Consider the following 19,933-nt stretch of genomic DNA (forward strand, 5'->3'; position numbering starts at 1 on the left):
CATATGTTTCAATGCAGAGCTTATATACCTTTTAGTTTTCCGTTCTTTAGGTCAGCTCTTACCAGTTTCTTCAGCTATTCCTTATATGGTATGGTTTTGCATTCCTTACCCACCCTGGTCACACATCCGGGTATGTGGCAGTTTATTCATAACTTTCATGTATTCTGGCCCCAGAAATGAGCAAAGTACTGTATTCCAGGTGTCATCTTGAAAGGACAGAGAGCAGCAGGGTTATTGCCTCCCTCATTTTGGAAATTTTTCTCCTGTAAATATAATCTAAACAGATAGCAGCTTTTTTATCTATGGCTAATTGTGGATACCTATTGAATGAGTGTTAACTTCAAACTGTCTTTTACATACACTGCTGCTAAGCTATGATCTGTGGGAATCAAGTAAAAATCTCAAAGTGCAGTTTAAGTTCCCTCTCTTCCCATTTATTTTATCAAATTTTAAAGTGAAAATTAATAGATTACATCTCTCCTCACTGAGGTTCATTTGCTTTTTTCTGTTGGGTACATGAAGATTTTATGTAACAATGATTCTTATATCATATTTATCTTGGAGCTTGCTATGGAGTGAAAATTTTTGGCCCACTAAAATTCATAGGTTGAAGCCCCCAATGTGACTGTATTTTGAGATAGGGCCATTATGGGAGGTAATTAAGGTTAAATGAGGTCATAAGGGTGGGGTCCTGATCCAGTAAGATTTGCATTCTTATACGAAGAGACACACTCTCTCACCCTGCAACGTAATAGTGAAAAGGCAGCTGTCTGCAAGCCAGGAAGAGAGCCCTTGCCAGAAACTGACCATGCCAGCACCTTGATCTTAGACTTCTAGCTTCCAGAATTGTGAGAAAACAAATTCCTGTTGTTTAAGCCATCTAGTCTGTGGTATTTAGTTATGGCAGCCTGAGCAGATGAATACGGAGCACCAGCTTAGCACAGGGCTTGACATGTTACCAGAGTTTAATGGAAGTCTGGCTATTTAATTGAAAGATGGACATTGTCTACAAACAGTAAAAAGTGAAAATTACTTTACTCATACTTATCGTGCCTTGACTTTTGGCATCTGCAGTAATATGGGACCCTATTATTGGTCATATGAAAGCCAGTTTGGGATCCTGAAATCACACCCAAAAGATCACTGACTACCTTGCTTCACCTTTGAAGGACAATTTCACTGGATATAAAATTATATATTGGTAGAAATTTCTTTAAACAGTATGAAGATTTCACTTCACTCTCTTCTCACTTGTATGGATTCTGACAAGTCTACTATAAGCCTTACATTTTCTTCATCTATAGATAAGGTGTTTTGCCTCCCTGCACTTTGTCTTCACTCAAGATTTTCTCTTTGCATTTGATTTTTGCAGTCTGAATCAAAATGCCCAGGGGTGTGTGTGTGTGTGTGTGTTCGGTACTTATCTTTCTTGGTGTTCTCTGAACTTACTGGATTTGTAGTTTGGTATCTGTCACTAATTTGTGATGTTCTTGGTCATTTAATGCTTCAAAAATGTCTTATGCTATCTTCTCTCTTTCTTCTCTTTCTGGGATTCTAACCAGATTTTTTACCTCCTTTGATATTATCTTATAGTTATTGTATATTTTGTTCTTTTTCTCCCCTCCTCCTGTCAGAGCCACTGAAAGGATTTTCCTAATTCTCATTATGAGAATATTGTGCAATTCCTGGAGGAAAAGCCCACAAAAGTGTGGAGAGCCCCTCTATGATTTTCCCCCTCATAAACTTCTCACTCTCACACTAGTTCACATTTAATCTCCAGTAATTTTTCATAATTACTAGAGAATTGATTAAATAGTCATACTGTTTATGGTTTCCAGCAGGTCTTCATTAGATAAACAGATATGAATGCGCCTATCTCTCCAGCTTTTGAGATGTTGGGTTGTTCTGCCATCTCAATTCTCTGAGGCTAAGAAAAGTCATCAGTTTTCTATTTACTGTCCAGCATTTTTTTATTGTAAGGATGCAAATGGCAACTTTCAAGCTCCTTACATGTTAGGGGTGAAAGTGGAAGTCCCCTTTATTTTTTTAATTAAGAGAAAAAAGTTTTTTGTATTTGCTAAGATCTCTACCCTTTTCAATAATCTTCATTTATTCCAAAATATCTGAGTTTCTAACTGGTATTATTTCTACTCTGCCTGAAGAAATTCCCTCAGTAGTTATTGTAGCGTAGGTCTGCTGGTGACTAATGTTATTACGGTACTGATGGGTGGAAATATTTTCTATTTTGCCTTCATTCTTGAGAACTATTTTTGCTCAATGTGGAATTCTTGGATGAGTGTTTGCTTCTGTGTTTTAGTTCTTTAAGATGTCATTCATTCCACTGTCTTCTGGTCTCCATAGCTTCTGATTAGAAGTCCATGGACATTTGAATTGTTGTCCATCTGTATGTAAATTGTCATTTTTCTCTGGCGACTTTCAAAATATTTCTTCATAAAAAGCACCCAAATTTGAAAGGAAAAAGTAAAACTATCTCTAGCCACAGAAAATGTAATCTCATATACAGAAAATATAAAAAGGAAATATTAAAAATCTACTAAAAGCTATTAGAGCTAATGAACAAATTAAGATTAACACATGCAAGTTCAACACATAAAATTTGATGTATTTCTATATCCTTTCATCGAACACTATGAAAAATAAATTAAGGAAACTTTCTATTTATGATACAACAAAAAGAATAAAATACTTTGAAGTAAATTTAACTGGGTAATTTATAAAGGATGTAATAAACTGGGTAATTTATAAAGTCTTGTGCTAAGAAATACAAGATTTATACAGTGAGAACTACAAAACATTGTTAAAAAATTAAAGAAAACTTTTAAATACATGGAAAGACATCCTGTGTTCATGGATTGGAAAACAATATTTAAAGATGACTGCTATGGTTTTTGTGTGTCCCCCAGAATTCATGTGTTGAAAATTTGGTCCCCAGTGTGATGTTGTTGAAAGGTTGAGCCTTTAAGGGGTGATTAGTTTGTAAAGAGGGAGTAAGGTTGCTCTCATGGGAGTGGTTTAATTCTCACAGGGATCAGTGAGTTCCTGCTCTCACAGAATTGGATTAGTTACAGCAAGAGCAGGTTGTTATAAAGTGAGGCTGTCTCTTGTGTTTTGTTTCTTTTGCAGGCACCCACTTCCCCTTTCAGTTCTCTGTCATGTTATGATGCAGTAGGATGCCCTCACCAAAAACCAACCAGATATGGTCACTTGATGTCAGACTTCCTACCCTTCAGAACCATGAGCCAAAATAAAATTCTTTTAAAAAAATAATAACCCCCCTCAGGTATTCTGTCATAGTAACAAAAAATGGACTAAAACAATGAAAATACTATTCAAAGTGATCAACAGACACAACACAATCCCTACCACAATCCCACTGACTTTTTTTTCTTACAGAAAATGAAAAATGCATCCTAAAATTGATGTAAAATCTCAAGGAATACTGAACAGCCTAAAGATTTTTAAAATACAAGAAAAAAAGTTAGCTCACACTTTTTGGTTTTAAAACGCTCTTCAAAGCTATAGTAATCAAAATAACATAATTCTAAGGACAGATACATAGATTAATGGAATAGAATTGAGGCTCCGAAACTATATGCATACACTTATGGCCAATTGATTTTCAGCAGGTGTGCCAAGACTATTGAATGAGGGAAAGAGTAGTTTCATCAACAAATGATGCTGGGTGTTCTCTGTCATAGGTGGGAACTGAACAATGAGAACACATGGACACAGGAAGGGGAACATCACACTCTGGGGACTGTTGTGGGGTGTGGGGAGGGGGGAGGGATAGCATTGGGAGATATACCTAATGCTAAATGACGAGTTAATGGGTGCAGCACACCAACATGGCACATGTATACATATGTAACAAACCTGCACATTGTGCACATGTACCCTAAAACTTAAAGTATAATAATAAAAAAAATGATGCTGGGACAACTGGATATCCATATGCAATAGAATGTTTTGTAGATATTGTCTAATCGATGGTAAAATTTATATGGAAATGAAAGGACCTAGAAAATTCAAAGCGATTTCAAGAAAAGAACAAAGTCAGGGGACTTACGTAACCCAGTATCGAAACTTACTACTAAGCCATAGTAATCAAGAGAGTGTGTTGTTGGCACAAGGACAGACATTTAGACCAACGGAAGCAAATTAAATTTTCAGAAACAAATTCTCACATTTACCTCTTCAACAAAGATCCCAAGACAATTTGACAACAAAAAGGGTAGATTTTTCAATAACAGATATTGTGACAATTATATACCCCAATACAAACAAAATGAAAAGAAAAAAACCTTACATACTTACCTCACATCATACAAAAAAATTAACTCAAAGGCATACTAGTCCTAAATTTAAGAGCTAAAACTACAACATTTTTAGAATGAAGCATAAGAGAAAATCTTTCTATTTTGGGGTAAGGCTATGATTTCTTTGATACAACGCCAAAGACATGGAAAAAATAATTTGTGAATTTGCATTTTATTAAAATCGGCATTTGAACACCAAAAACCATTATTAAGAAAATGAAAAAACAAACCAGAACTGGAGGAAAATATTTGCAAATTGTACATCCACTAAATCTTTTTATCCAGAATTTATGAAAACTATAATATCTCAGTAATAAGAATACAAACGACACAATTGACCACTTAAAGATTTAAATAGAAAACTCACTGAAGAAAATAACCAAAGGGCTAGTAAGCACATAAAAAGATACTAAATATCATTAATCATCATGGAAATGCAAATTAAAGCCATGATAAAATACCAATATACACCCTCTGGAATGTCTACCATCAAAAAAACCCAGACTATACCAATTGTTGGCATAGATGTGGAAGACAGTGTGGAAGTTTCTGTAAAGTTTACTGTAAAGTTATCATGTGACCGAACAATTCCACTCACAAAAATCTACCCAAGCGAAATAAAAACATATGTTCAGACAAAGACATATACAGCAATGTTCATAACATTGTTCATAATAGCTCCAAACTGGCAACATAGCAAGTGCCTATCAAGTGATGAATGGACAAAAGCAATGTAGTTTATCCACACATGAAAATGCTTTTTGGCAACTTAAAAACAAGCCACTGATATGTACTATAATAGGGATAAACCTCAATAACATTATGCTAAATGAAAGAAGCAAGACACAAAAGCTGCAGATGTATTATTCCATTCAACTAGAATATTTAATAAAAAGGTAAAATTTTTACAAACAGAAGGCTGGTCAGTGGCTGTCTAGAGCTTTGGGTAAGTGCTAAGATTAACATTAAACAAACACAAGAAAACGTCTTAGAGAGATGAAAATACTTTAAAACTGAACAGTAGAGATGGCAGGATAACTCTGTAAATCTAATAAAATAATTGAATTGTTACACTTAAACAATGGGTGAATTTTATAGTTTGTAAATTAAATCTCAATAAAACTGTAAAAAGAAAGCTAAAAAGAGGATATTATGGATAAATTTATGCCAACAAATTCAGCAGATTCCCTCAAAATAGAACTTACCAAAAACTAACTGAAGATGAAAAGATATGAGAAAAACGAGTTTGAGACCAGCCTGGCCAACATGGTGAAACCCTGTCTCTACTAAAGATACAAAAATTAGCCAGGCGTGGTGGTGGGCGCCTGTAATCCCAGCTACTGGGGAGGCTGAGGCAGGAGAATCGCTTGAATCCAGGAGGCGGAGGTTGCAGTGAGCCGAGACTGTGCCATTGCACTCCAGCCTGGGCCAACGACAGCAAGACTCCATCAAAAAAAAAAAAAAAAAAAAGTCATCCAAGATGACTGGAGAACCCAGAATGGAATAAAGACTATGGCAAACGTATATAACTCTATTAGAAATATGATATACCTTAATTGGAGAAGGTGGAGAGGGAAGAAGCTGACAATAACTTTGGGAAACTGGTTTGTCTTGTACTATTTTAAAGATAAAAACAAAAGTAATGACCTAAACACTGTAATCTAGTTAATAAACATATTTCTTTTATTGGTATGATTTAGCAATTCTGAAACTATACATGTACTAGGGTTGAAAAAATAAGCAAGTATATTATAAATGGTAAGAGCCAAGTTCCTCTATCAGAGAAAGAAGTAACAAATAAGCAGTTCAAGTGTATTAGCTTTTTATTGCTGCTACAACAAATTACATAAACTTAGTGGCTTCAAATAATGCATTTTGTTTTATAGTTCTATAGGGCTAGAATTCCAACATGGTTCTCAATGGGCTAAAATTAAAGTGTCAGCACAATGCATTCCATTCTGGCGGCTTTAAGGGATAATCTGTTTCCATGCCTTTCCCCGATTTTAGAGACCGCTCATATTCATTGGCTTATGGCACCCTTTCTTTCTCTTCAAAGCCAGCAATGTTTTATCTCTCTGTGTCTTTCTTGCATAGTAACTGACTCCCTGTTTGGCCCTCGTCATCTACTATTAAGGATGCCCTTGTGATACATTGGGTCCATCCAGACAACCCAGAATAATCTCCATATTTTATGGTCAGCTGATTAGAAACAATTCCACCTGCAATCTTAATTTCTTTTTGCCAGGTAAGGTAACACATTCACAGGTTTCAGGGATTAGGATGTGAACATCTTTTGAGGACCATTATTCTGCCTACTACTGGAGGAATAATAGAATAAACCCTGTATTATTGGATTAAAGTCAGAGATAGCAGTGTAAACTCAAGTTTGTTTTAATATATACACAAGTAGATACAAAATAAAGTATAGATAAGTGTATATATATACATAGATTTCCTAGCTCTTAGCACATAGAAGTAGTAACACCTCAGTAGTAACAAGCAAACTTAGTTCCAGATCTTGGTTTCTAAACACTAGCCTCTAATAAAAGCAGTTAGGGTTTCTTGGAGAAATGGATGATTTTAGGGCTGATACAAAAGAGACATGGATTAACTTACAGTGGCTGAAAGTGCTCAAAAATGACAACCACAACCAAAAGGATAAGATGATGTCAAAAGGTTATAGTACCCAAGCTGAAAGAATCCTCAATGGTCAAACCTGAACAAATTGGAACGACAAATTAAATGATGATAGTATTGTATTTTAAATCAAAGGATAAATGAGTCCATACTGATATACATAAATAATTGAATAAATGAATGGGGGAATAAAAATGATTCTCACTTATAGAAGAATTCCAGTTAATAATGGTAGGAGAAATGAGAGAAATAGAAAATCATAGTTAGAATAGCAACATAATAATCTGCAGGCAAGCTCTGTTAATAAATGCTAAAATTAGTAGGTGAAATTTTAAGGAGACATAGGATATTTCCATCTCCCTCCCAAATATTATGTATTTCTGTGGTTTTAAAAGGTATGTTAATAAACTCTTTTGTACTTCTTCTAGGAGGTGGAGTTAAATTCTTCTCTGTATAACTGTAGGCTAGACTTAGTGACTTGCTTCTAATGGAAAGACTATGAACTGTTACTGAGTATGTATTATGTATGTACTGAGCATATATATATACATATATATGTATGTACGTATGTATGTATATATTACTGTGAAGACTAGTTTCAAGTAAAAACACCTATAAAACACCACCTTGACCAAGTGGCCAAGGTTAACATCACGAGTAAAAAATCTTATTTCCTGATATTATATGCTGAGAAGGGCACTTCCACCTCTGTGATATTCTTCTTCTTAACATATGACCCTGGTCTAATCTGGAGAAAACATAAAAGTTAAATTAAGGGAGATTCCATAAAATTATTGACCAATACTCTTCAAAAGAGTCAAATTTGTGAAAGAAAAGGAAGACTGAGGACAGTCACAGATTGGCGGAGACTAAGGAGCAATGATAAAAACAATGTGGCATCCTGGATTTGACACTGGGACAAAAAAAAATCCATTAGTGGAAAAACTGGTAGAATCCTAATAAAGTCTGTAGTTTAGTAAAGAGTCATGTGCCAAGGTTAATTTTTGGTAAATGTAAGCATCATGGTTATGTAACATGTTAACAGTAGGGGAAACTGGGCGAAATTAGACTGAAACTCTCTGTAGTATTCTTACAATTCTTCTGTAAGTCTAAACTTATCTCTAATCTTTTTAAGGGGGAAAAATATGAACAGACATTTTCACAAAGGCAAATACATGAACGGCCAGTACACACAAAAAAGTATTCAATATCATTTTTATCAGAGAAAAGCAAATTAAAACCACAACAAGATATCAATACACACCCACCTGAGCACTGAAAATAAAGAAAACTGTCAACACTAAGTGTGGGCAAGGATGTGGAGTGATCAAAATTTTCCTACACTGTGAGAGTATAAAATGGCACAACAACTTTGAAAAACGTTCTGGCATTTCTTATAATACCAAATTGTGACTAACTAATTACTTGCCTTTATATTTAGTAAATAAAAAAATGTCAAAATAAAAAGTTGCACAGAAACATTCACAGAGGATTTCATCATAATGGCAAAAACTGGGAAGCAGCCTAAATGTCTATTAATATGAGAATAGATAAATTTTGGTATATTCATCAAATAATTGAATACTATGCACAATATTAAGGAACAAACTAAGACTACTTGGAATATTATGGATGAATCTCAAAAACATTATTTTCTGTGAAAGAAACCTCATATGTAAACATACTTACTGTCTTATTATCATATGAGGTTTCAGAACAGATAAGACTGATGTACTGTGGGAAAAAAATCAGAACATGTTTGCCTCTGGGGGTATGGGGCAAGAATTGACTGGGTTGGGGAAGGAGAGGACTCTGGGATGATAGTAGCAATCTATATTTTGAAAGGTATTTAGGACATACATATATGCATTTGTCTAAACTCTGCAAATGTGGATTTAATGCTTTTGCATTTTATTGTAGATAAATTTTACATCAAAAGAAAATCTATAAGCAACGATTTAACTCTAGTTAATTATACGAATTCTCTAGTTAATTATACGAATTCCCTAGTTAATTATACAAATTCTCAAAGATTTAGTGAGGAGTATATTGATGTTTGCAATTCACTTTGAAATGCACCAAAAAATCAAATGGATTCATGGATGGAGAGAAGGATGGTTGGACTGATAAATAATTGATAAAATAACTGCAGTAAAACGTTAATGGTAGAATTGAGGTTGTATACTTATAGTTGTTTATTTTAAGTTATTTTCAACTTTTTTGTGAAAGTTATTAAGATCTTTGTTTAAAAACTGGAAATAACATACTTATAAATTAACCATTTTAATTGAACCATATCCATGGAGTATGAAAGAACGATTTTTTAAAAAGCAGAGTATGTTTTGGAAAAATTTGCATCAAAACAGATTAAAATTAAAATGTGGCACTTAAAAGCTGATCAAGATGGAATCAAGAAAACAGATAAGCCATGATGTATTTGCTAGCTGGGTGCCAAAGCCTTGGTCATGGAGTGACTGGTGGGGAGAGGGCTTAAAGGTGGTAGAAACTTAAATAGTAGCTGTAGGCCTTATGGCTATTAGACAATATTCAATTGTTACAGAACTACTGCTGTGTACAGTCCAGTTGACCTATCTTGAGGAAGAAATGCCTTCTTGGGCTAAAAACTGAATGGGTAGGATCAATGAGAGTGCTGAACTAGAAACAGATATTCAAGAGGCAGGAGTAGGACTGGAGTAGCAAACAAGACAGAAAAGGCTGTAGTTGGTTGCTATCACCATCAGCATCTCTACATCGTGTCTCAGAGTCCTAAGAAGGCCATCAGAAGCATTGGGGTATATTTTGGTTGTCACAATGCTTGGGAGGTGCTATTGACATTAAGTGGATGGAGAACAGTGATGCTAGCTGTCCTGAATGTCTGGGATAATCGCATATAATGAAGAGCTGTTCTCCTACACAGCTTTCAAATATTCCAGTGAGCTTTAATAATGTATGTGAGAAAACAGTTTATAGTTATCGAATTTTGTCTTAACAGTAGCTTTTATCCTACTGTTTCCTGTATCTCTCTCTGCCTTGTATGTTTTCCCATCTTTTATGTGATGCCTCCCAATCCTTTTACTTTTCTTAAATATGAACTTATTCAGTATAAGTTGGTGCAATCATGTATTTCATTATGTTGTCTGATGGAGTCGTGCCCTTGCATTTATATATTGAAATACATATCATTTTATTGTAAATTACTTTCCTTTCATTCCTCATTTATATTTCAGTTAGGTCACTGTATTGATTTTTTTGAAATTATGTATGTAGGTAAGTTATACTATCTATGTACTTCATTTAAGGATAGTGAAGAGGGAGTCACAAAATATTTGTTATTAAGAGGGAGTATTAGGTCTCACAGGAATGAGAACTACTGATCTAGAGCTAAGAATGAAAGATAAACATGGATAATAAGTGAGGCTTTAGGTTGTTGAAATCCTGACTCATTATTACCATAGTAGGAGGAACAAATATTCAGTATGAGTGAGCCACTGGAGCAGAAAGTTTCTGCCTGAGAAAAATCATTACCAGTGTGTGTCAGGCCCTTTTCATCAGCATGTCATTTTATCTTCACAACAATCCTGTAATATATGTTCTATTATTATCCCCATTTTTCGGATGATAATTGGACCTCAGAAAGATGAAATCAGTCCTAAGTTCTCTTAGTCGCTGAGTGGCAGAACCTGGAGTGGAACTCAAGTCTGTCTGATACCAAAGCCCCATGCTTTGGTATCCTACTCAGCCTCTACAAAAGCAAGCTAGGGAAGAAAGTGCCAGATGTTCCCTTCCCTCTACAGAAGCAGCAGCCTGTGAGGATCCATGAGTACTAATCTTTCAGCATGTATGGAGTGCTTCAAGCTGTGCTAGGAAATCAGAAAAAAAAATAACATAGAAGTCCCTTGCCCGCAATGAATTTCTTGTCTAACTGGATATGTAAGATGTATAAGTATAGTGTTAACTTAGAGGATAAAGAGAAAATGGTGATAGCTGAAGAAACAGCAAGGAAAGTGTGTGTGTGTGTGTGTGTGTGTGTGTGTGTGTGTCCCATTGTGTCTCATGTATGTCTAAAGGAAACCTCCACAAATATTTACTGAGTGTCTACCATGTGCATGGCAAAAAGCAGAGAAAGAAATTGAACGCATGGTGAAATGCTGGGACATCAAACCAGTCTTTGGGATGGTGGGAGGGGAAGAGACCAGGGCACAGAGGAAAGGACATATCTGCTTGTCAGAGGCCAGCGCCCACAGGAGAAGGGGCCTACAACATGAAAGAAATTTGAGATGCCAGCTAGGGAGGCATTGGCCAGACCTGCTGTGCAAAAGCCAGGATGAGGTTATTCTTTTCCATTGAGTAAGCGTTGAGAGCAGAGGAGGCAAGTTGAGAGGCCAAGGAGACCAGAAAAGGTTTGGGACAGGCTGTGGGCATGAATACAACCAAAGAATCAACAATAAATGAATAAAAGATTGTGGAGCTGCCTGCAGGGCTCCGGGGAAGTTAAGCTGCTGGGATTTATGCATTGGTTGATTATCCACTTTGTGCGCCACCCATAGTAGATATTCAACCCCAGGCAGCCGCCTCTGCACCTTCCCCACTCTTGGCCTGCTAGCCAATGTTCTGTCTCATTTATTTCTAACTTATGAGCAATCTAAGCAACAAATTATAAAGACAGAGCATACACACATAGGGTTTGCTGTTATAATTAAAATTTACAACAAAATTAATCTGACACATTTAATGATATGCATAATTGTTATTGTACTGGGTGGCAATTAGGCATAAATTGTAAACAGTTCACATAAATGCCTGTAATTAGAATTACTTCCACACAGTTAAACCAAATTCTTAGTTTCTTTCCTGAGTTTGTCAGCCCTTGTATATCCCTCATCTGCATCTACGTCAGCAGTGCAGATACTGAGTTGGTGTGAATCATCGCCTTCTTCAAGCACTTGTTACCATTAGAGAATAAAATCTGGGGTCCTTTTGCTCAACAGTTTCCTCTGGCTGCTACCCACAGGGCCCTCTCACCTTAAGCGCCCATGAAGAGCCAGCTCTCTCTCGTGGTATCCTCTGCCAACTCAGGGGGTGCTGCCTGTCCTCTCCAGAGGGATTTCAGATGGGGACAATGAGGAAAACCCTGGCTAGTGATGGTAACATAGAGGAGAAAATTAGCTCTGAATTTTAGGGGGCAGGTGGATCACAGGGCAAGAAAATGACTGAATTCAGCATATAACCCCCTTCCCCCTGTTCCTGATCCTATGAAATGACTAATACTGTCATCTTTATGAATGTCTTTAAGGGGATACATTCTCACTTAAAAGAAAACGCCATTTCATCCTAACCCTCAAAACATCGCTCCCTCCATTCCAATGAGGCTATTTCCTGAAATGCCTTTAAACTCCAGATAGGTGTTGCTTTTACTTTGCCATTAAAAATAAATTTTAAAATCCCAAGGGAGCCAGCATATCAATAGGAATACATACCTAAACTTTAGAGTCAGATAGATCTAGATGCCACAACTTGCTAGCAGTACAATTTTGGTATTTACCCTTTCTAAACCTCAATTTCCTCATCTGTAAAATGGTGATAATAATAGTGCCTATCCCATACAGCCATTGTGAAGATTTCATAGGATCACGTATATAAAACATTAGCACACAGCCTGGAGCATAGTAAAATTTCAGTAACTGTTGGATGCATTTATTACTATTGTGGCAATTGTTGCTTTTACCTGTAGCCTTAGCTTCCTCATTATTTTGATGGTCCCTTCATTTGTTTTCTTCTGTAGGAAGCAGAACTGCAGGAAATGTATGAAATGCTAGTGGTGAAATCTGGATGGTGAACCCACCAATGACCTTAAATCAAACAGAACAGCACAGATGGCTCAGACTCTCATCTATATTCGTATTTGTTAGAGGAAGGTTGGTGCTGACCTGGAACATGGCAAGACCCGGCATTAAGAGAAAACGGAAGCCAGGCCAGATGACAGATGAAAATGATCATTAGAAACATTCATTTCATCACCAAAAATGTATTAGCAGAACCTCAGTGCCTTACCGATATAAGTGATTTAGGCAAGATATTTTAGAAGGGAAGAGAGCGCATGTGAGTTAACATGTGCAACAGCATGACAAGGACACTAATGGAGGGGTATCCTCAATACAGTGGTAACACCCAGGATGGAGGAAGTACTCCCTTCTGCTTGGGTGGTTCAGGGAAGCTTCTCTTTAGAGAAGCAAGTTTTGAAGTGAGTGTACAAATACACTAAATTGTATAATTTTTTTTAAGCCAGTGTTTGTCAAGAGGCATTTTCTCATACAGCTGAATTTTCTGAACTTACCTTGTGCCTCCTCAAATGACATGGATTTCATGGCCACTATCCCACTTACCATTCCTCCATAACAAGCCCCAAAATTAGTGGAATAAAACAATTGAATTATGCTCATGGATTCTATGGCTCAGGAATTTGGTCAGGTCATAGTGAGAATGGCTTATCTCTATTTCACAATGTTGGGGACCACAACTTGGAAAATTTTGTGACTGGAGGGGACTTGACAGCCAGGAAGTGGGATCATCTAGAGGCATCTGTGCTCACATATCGGGCAGCTGATGCGGGTTGTTGCTGTTGCCCTCTGTTACTGTCCTGGTCATGCTCTATTGGTCAAAGCACAGCAGTCCTTCTATATTAAAAAGGAGGGCACATAGATTCCACTTCTCAATGGGAAGAATATCAAAGAATTTGAAGATATGATATAGACCCTGTGGGCCTTAGATGGATATCACTTCTGTCTCCTTAGAGACTGTCAACTGGAACACCTCTACACAATTTGTCCATGTGACTTGGTCTTAACAGCATGGTGACTTCAGGGTAATTGGACTTCTTACGTGGTACCTTGGTGCTCCAAAAGCAAGTTTACAGCAGACAAGGCAAAAGCTTCCTCATTTGGTATGACCCAGCCTTGGAAGTCACTCCCACCATTCTGAGTCCTACCATTATGCCTAGGAGACCCTTCGTTGGTACTCTTGTCATGCTCTATTGGTTCAGGCAGTCACTAGAGCATCTCTCTTTGATATTCAAAAGGAAAGAATATTGATCCCACCTATTGATGGGAGGAATATTTTAAAATTTGTGGATATGTTTTAAACTCTCCTTAGCCACCCATTTATCAGACCACAACCATTGAATATCCACCCATTGACTAACCAGAAGGTAAGAATGCCAAAGGCATTTGTTCATTCATTTATTCATTAAGTATGCATTGAGTACTTACATGGGACAGGCACAGATGTTCTGGGAGACGGACATGTAGAACATAAATATACAAATAATTACATAATCACTACTTTGCTAGGTGCTAAGAAGAATAATGAAATATTGAAATAGAGCCTAACTAGGTGGGGGTGATGGTGTTGGCAGGGAAGTAAATTTAGAAGAGGTGGCCAGGAAATCTCTATCGGGTGTCAAATTTAAGGAGAGAGCAGAAGTATAAGGAGCCAACTACATCAAGTTTTGAGGAAGAACATGCTAAGCAGAGGGAATAGTATATGCAAACATTCTAAGGCACAAAAGAATTTACAAATTCAAGAAAGTGAAAGAGGGTCTCAAAGTGGCCACAACACAGAGAGAGAATAATTGTACATGACGAAGTTGGAGTGGTATACAGGGGTCAAACTCTTAGCAGTTTAATAGGACCATTCCCCCTTAGCCTGCCTTTTACTACTATTAAGCACCCCTTCATTTACCTTCACATAACTTGTTACAAGAACTTCAGTACGAAAAGCATAAGAATTAAGTAAAGAGAGAAGGAAATGTGGCTCTTGCAGAAAGAGCAAGATGCATCTGGTCTGGTCATATTGTTTGGGCTGCCATTAAAGGCCAGATACTAGACCAAAGGGTCCAACATTTCCACAGAGCTGCTCAGTAAACTAACATATGAAAGACCTTGATACCCAGCTTGTGTCTTGCTTGCCAAAGATGAAAGTAAACTGATACCCTGGCAAAACCAAGAAGTCTCAGAAGCCCGGCCTCTATTTTTCTAGCCTCTACTTTCAGATCACTTCACAGTTATTCAGATACCTCCCTGGTCCATACTTCTTTACTATATCAAAACAAGAAAGGACCCAGTGACATCCAATTATGATAATGATGATAACCACTAAAATAATAATTAACGTGTATCAAGTATCTCCTGAGCGCTAAGAGTTTTACATGCATTATCTCTTTTAATCTTCATTTAACATCCTTGTGAGGTAATATAGTACTAGTATTTCCATTTTACACCTAAGAAATTTGAAGGTCAGGGAGGCTAAGTTATTTGCCTAAGGTTACAGAGCGAAGACTCACAAACTCTGTCTGAGTGGTGAACCCCCATTTTCAAGTACTATTGAATATTGTAACTCTTCCAGATAGTGAAATATACAGTCAGGTACCTAGAAATTTGGCATATGCAGTGCCCCTAAAGGTGAATATTTGCCTGAATTTTTCACCTATATCCTGATGCTTGGCTTTATCTAGGCCAAACTGAACTGTGGCTTCTACAAAAATATCTTCCCCTTCTCAAGGCATTGCTTTCATACTCTAATTTAGGTTTTTCTCAAATGAGTTTTTATTTGCATTCTGGTTTAAGAATCAAGTCCTTAAACTTACACGAACTACCACTTTGATCTACAGTATCCTTGGAGAGCATAGCATTTAATCAGCTTCATTAAGTACTTTGAATTAAGTGATATGCAGAGAACAGCTTGCCTTTAATAGATCTCCTTACCTGATCTCAATGGGGCCCTGTCTTAGGTATTAAACAGGAGAAACCCAATTAGTTCTAGTTGTTGCTCTCCATGGATGTGTTGCCTTCTCATTGGCAGATGGCAGCTGGTGTTGTGAAGGAAGCAATGACCCTTAAATTTTCCAGGTGGAGACAGCCCTCCCTCTTCTTCTTCATGACACTTCTTTTTTTCCCCCAATACTTCATACAATCCACATATCTCCAAGACCTATAACTCCAGAGTTTAAAATATGAGTATTAGAAATTGGTGATCTCCTCAACAGAGGCCAGTTGTATTCCCAGACCACTTGATAATACCTTGGTTTGGCTTAGTTGAACAAACATTTATTGGGTGCAGGCTCCGTGTCTGAGACCATGTTGGTGTTCCAGTGGTTAGACAGGAGAGTTTTGAAGTTAAAGTCACATGATTCTTATTCTTTTTGTGCCTAGAAGAGTACTAACCAGTCAGTGTTTTTGCTTAAATTGATATTTAACATACTTATATGTTACATTTATATTTAACGAATATTTCAAGTGAATGAATGAATGCTTTAGGTCCCCTTTCCAAGGGTTCAAGATAATGCTGCTTCCTGACACTAAGAGGAAATTCTCAAGATTCTCCACCTGTCACCACAAATTCTGCTGTAAAATTTGCTCCAAGACAAATATCAAACTTCTAGAACCAGAATTATCCTTAAGACATTAAGTAGTTCAGCCTCTGCTTCAGGCAGGTGAACAACTACTCTACATGTAGGATAAACGTCAGCATGAATTCATTATTAGGTGAAGAGGCAGGCATAAATTCAAAAACTTACTGTACAATGTAATTGGTGTAAAATATAAATATGTACAAAGTGCTTTAATAGCATAGGAAAAAATAGGGCCTAACTTTAGAGGGATGTTGAAGGATCAGGGAGTGCTTCACTGAGTGTGTGACACTTTGATATTTGACGTTTGATATTTTAAGGATGAAAAAGAGTTAACGTGAGAAAATGAGGCAGAGGCAAAAGTAGAAACAGCATGTGTAAAATCACAGAGTCACAAAGAATATGAGACCCTTATTCTGTTCCTAATTGTGAGTCATTGTGGCAGAGGTTGATTAAACGCCAGAGGGATGCAGTCATGTTTTCCTGATAGGAAGTTCACTATGGTGATAATGTAAGAAAGAGCCCAGAAAGCCATTCTTAGTTCATGCCAGCCCCTTGCTAGCCTTTATGATTGCTATGGATGGAAAAGCACCAGAGATACAGCTAGCACTTTTCCTCCTTGGGTTTTTCACTCTAGAAATGGAAACACACCAAGTTATTGGAAATTGTTATGCTCAGTGGATGTTGAGCTATGCTGTGTTGGATGATAGCACAAGTGTTAAGTCAAACATCTATGCTATACACTTTTTTTTTTTTTTGGCATTTAAGGCACTATGAGGGAAGTATAGAAGCAGTAAGTGACAAGATCCTTGCCCTCAGAGCTGATAACTTGCCTGTGAGAGAAAAGAAGCTTCCCAAGTATCTAGAAGTGCTTCCACACTGGTATATAAATGTGGGTTGTTGAACATTTCTGCTTTTTGTACAATTTGCAATAATTTGTTAAACTTTGATTACTTTTCAATAGGTAATTTATTTACATAATTCCCACCTCAAAAGGTACACCTCCCCTCTATTTAGTTTCTCTACCAAAAGGCACCCAATATCACCAAATTCATATATTTCTTTCTAGAACAGTCTATTAATCTATAATTAAGTTTTAAATATTTTTCTTTTACTGTTTTTGCACAACTTGTGCCACACTGTGCACATTGCACTAACCTTGTATTTTGCACTTGCAATAGATTATGGAGATCTTTCCATATCAACACATGAAGAGCTGATTTGTTCTTTTTTGTTTGTTTGTTTATGGATGTATTATATTCCATTGTGTGAATGTGCTTTAATTTATTGGACTAGTTAGGTTGTTTTTAATCTTTTGTTCTTACAAATAATCTTTAAAAAACTAATTTTAATCTTAGGACATTTTTTATCTCATGCATTTTCATCAAGACTTTAGGTGAAGAAAGGAGAGAGACTAGGATTTAAATTGCATTATTTTATTGTATTACTTTTTTTCCCTTCTTCTTACCTCACGTTAACCCATATTCCCCTATAGAAACTTATCTGCAGTAATGTCTTCTATGATCCAAGAAAGCCATTTTGGGCAATCCAAGATTGTGGGCTCCCCCCATTTAGTGAAAAGATCATGGGTTTGATGTTAGGCAAACCTTGGGATCAAATTCAAATTCTGGTTTCACTATTTTCTAGCTGTATGGTCTTTAGCAAGTGAGTTAATCTTTGCATCTCAGTTATAGCATCTGTAAAATGGGGATAATAACAGTAGCTACCTCATGGTGTTGCTGTGGGGATTTAACATGACAATCCATGCAAAGGACTTAGCATAGTGCCTGTCACCTACGAAATGTTCGACAAATGAACATTTAACACTCTTCTTATTCACTAATGTGGAGAAAGTTGATAGAACAAAGGAAAACTCGTCAATTTCACAGTAACGATTCTTGACACTATAGAAACATTTCCACTTTTTTGAGGTTTTTCAGAAGGTGCCAAAAGCCACTAAAAATTTCAAACTCTTTTTGGACCAGTTATATGTTCCTTATTGCACCAATTTTCTCAGAACTACCTTCCCATCCTTGTTCCTTAAGGTGTAAATGATACGGTTGAGGGCAGGGGTAAGCACTGTATACAGAATAGAAAGTAACTTCAATAAGTCTTCATACAAGACTTCAATAAGTCTTGATGGGAAGCCATGAACAATGCTCAGTACCCCATAAGAGAGACTAACTACAGTCTGATGGGAGGAACAGGTGGAGAAAGCCCTCTGCTTTCCTGTGGCAGAAGGAATCCTCAGAACGGCAGTGATGATGTGATCATAAGAAACCAGGGTCAGCAGGAAGGGGCCAAGGACAAATAAAGAGGTGCATATAAAAGAGGTCATCTCAGCTACTTCAGTGTCAGTGCAAACCAGTTTCGTGATGGGCTTCAAATCACGGAAGTGATCGACCACATTGGTGGAACAGAATGTTAAGTGAAAAATGAGGACCATGAGGAGAGTGAATGCCAGAAATCCAGCCACCCATGAGGCACTAGCTAGCTGTAAGCAACTCCAGTGGTCCATGATGCTGAAGTATTGCAGTGGGTTACAGGTGGCTATATAGCAATCATAAGACATTACAGCCAGGAAGAAGCATTCTGTAGCCACCAAGGCAAAAAGTAAAACTGGGAAACACAGGCTAGAAAGTAAAAAGGCATATGAGCTGATGGCAGTCCTCAGCCTCATGGGCTCAATGGTACTGGTGCAGCCAATCTCTAGGAAGAAGTGACCAAGAAAGAAAAACATGGGCGTGTGAAGGAAATGATTAGCTGACACCACAGTTAGGATCGCAACGTTGCCCATTAGAGTCACCACATAGATGGCCAGAAATATCCCAAAAAGAAGAAACTGAAGGCCATGGAGATCCCCAAAACCCAAAAAGATAATTTCTGAAATTTGAATCGTATTTTCTTCTTCAGTTCCAGCCATGATTTGGATCTAAAAAAAAAAAAATATTTGAAGAATAACCATTGATCTGATACTTTTTTTAGAAAAACATCAAACTGCTTTAAAGTGTCACACATACCGAGCATAATTGGCTTCTTTCTGGAAGTCCAGGATTATTACACTTAATTAATAAATTTGACCCCAGTCCTCCAGGGGCCATTTGGAAAGTTAATCCATGACTTCAATTATCCCATCATATTTAGAATGTATAGACTCTTAAAACTGTAACTGTGACACATAAATATGTACATTTTTTCCAATATGTATTTTGGAAAATGCTCGATCCTTTCAGATCTTAACTGGTTGTTCCTACTGCTGTGCTGGTGTTATCATCAACAATGAATATTCCTAATTACCTGTGTGTAAATTTCATAAGAGCAATGATTAAATCTGTTTCTTGTTTTAGAAATTCTATACCAATTGAATTATATTTTTATTTGTGGTAAAATTATAGTGCTTTATTTCATCATAACGAAGGATGTCTAATCCTTAAACTTGTTTGATAGAAAATTCGTTAAACATTAGTAGAGGAGGCACAGAAGAGCAAGGGTGAACTACTGATGGTGGGGAGATGGTATAGCATAGCGGAAAAAGACATGCCTGAAGTCAAATCCC

The 19,933-nt window shown here is 36.9% G+C and overlaps 1 pseudogene; it reads right to left on the reverse strand.

Annotated features, from left to right (window-relative positions):
- Window positions 1-18,373: 18,373 nt before the first annotated feature.
- LOC117977579 (olfactory receptor 10A4-like) lies at window positions 18,374-19,626 on the reverse strand (annotated as a pseudogene).
- Window positions 19,627-19,933: the final 307 nt, after the last annotated feature.

The sequence above is a fragment of the Pan paniscus genome, chromosome X (assembly GCF_029289425.2).
Source record: "Pan paniscus chromosome X, NHGRI_mPanPan1-v2.0_pri, whole genome shotgun sequence".
Classification (NCBI taxonomy): domain Eukaryota; kingdom Metazoa; phylum Chordata; class Mammalia; order Primates; family Hominidae; genus Pan; species Pan paniscus.